This window comes from Pseudomyrmex gracilis, unplaced genomic scaffold, assembly GCF_002006095.1.
Source record: "Pseudomyrmex gracilis isolate BER0280 unplaced genomic scaffold, ASM200609v1 scaffold_5952, whole genome shotgun sequence".
Classification (NCBI taxonomy): domain Eukaryota; kingdom Metazoa; phylum Arthropoda; class Insecta; order Hymenoptera; family Formicidae; genus Pseudomyrmex; species Pseudomyrmex gracilis.
The window spans coordinates 1-1380 of record NW_018026536.1 but is presented as its reverse complement, the minus strand read 5'-3'; the positions used below and the strand labels follow the sequence as shown (position 1 = coordinate 1380).

Here is a 1380-nt window from a genome sequence, read left to right as displayed (position 1 = left end):
TAAATTACGATATTCACCTTTAAAATGCTTTAAGATGGCTTAAACCGGCAGTTCCGGTGGTGCAAACTTTTTCTCGGTGAACACAATCCGTCACCATCTGAAACAAAAAGCCAAGACAAATTAATACAGATAAGTGTGTGAAGGAAATCATTATATTGTTACATAAGTTCGAGTTATAAACTTTGAAGTATATATAACAAACTCGTTTTTTATTAATAAATTACAATATTCACCTTTAAAATGCTTTCAGATGGCTTAAACCGGCTGTTCCGGTGGTGCAAACTTTCACTCGGTGAACACAATGCGTCACCATCTGGAACAAAAAGCCAAGACAACTTAATACAGATAAGTGTGTAAAAGAAATCATTAGATTGTTACGTAAGTTCTAGTTATACACGTTTAAATTCTGAAACAGAATTGTGTGTTGTATTAGGAAATACAACACTAACCTTTAGACTGCTTTAAAATGACCCGAACCGGCTCCTCCGGNGCTGCCAACTCCTTTCCTGTAAACAATTCGTCAGCATCTAAAACGAGAAAAATAGCAAAACAATTAATAAATATAAATGTAAGAAAAAGAAATCATTAGATTATTATGCAAGATCATGTTATAAAAGTTTAAATTGTAAAACAAAATTGTGGTTTTTACTAAGAAATTACGATATTCACCTTTAAAATGCTGTAAGATGGCTTATACCGGCTGTTCCGCTGGTGCAATCTTTTTCTCGGTGACCACAATGCGTCACCATCTGAAACAAAAAGCCAAGACAAATTAATACAGATAAGTGTGTAAAAGAAATCATTAGATTGTTACATAAGTTCGAGTTATAAAAGTTTGGAGTATAAAACAAAATTCTTTTTTACTAATAAATTACGATATTCACCTTTAAAATGCTTTAAGATGGCTTAAACCGGCAGTTCCGGTGGTGCGAACTTTTTCTCGGTGAACACAATCCGTCACCATCTGAAACAAAAAGCCAAGACAAATTAATACAGATAAGTGTGTGAAGGAAATCATTACATTGTTACATAAGTTCGAGTTATAAAAGTTTGGAGTATAAAACAAACTCGTTTTTTATTAATATATTACAATATTCACCTTTAAATTGCTTTAAGATAGCTTAAACCGGCTGTTCCGGTGGTGCAAACTTTCACTCGGTGAACACAATCCGTCAACATCTGGAACAAAAAGCCAAGACAACTTAATACACATAAGGGTGTAAAGGAAATCATTAGATTGTTACATAAGTTCGAGTTATAAAAGTTTGGAGTATATAACAAAATTCTTTTTTACTAATAAATTACGATATTCACCTTTAAAATGCTTTAAGATGGCTTAAACCGGCTGTTCCGGTGGTGCAAACCTTTTCTCGGTGAACA

The 1380-nt window shown here is 33.2% G+C and overlaps 1 long non-coding RNA gene across 1 annotated transcript; it reads right to left on the bottom strand.

Annotated features, from left to right (window-relative positions):
* Positions 1 to 14: 14 nt before the first annotated feature.
* LOC109863522 lies at positions 15 to 1380 on the bottom strand. Its single transcript, XR_002251358.1, has 7 exons — positions 1315 to 1380; positions 1100 to 1179; positions 885 to 964; positions 670 to 749; positions 450 to 527; positions 234 to 313; positions 15 to 97 (listed from the first exon to the last, which is right to left on the bottom strand). It is a non-coding gene; the product is annotated as an uncharacterized LOC109863522 (long non-coding RNA).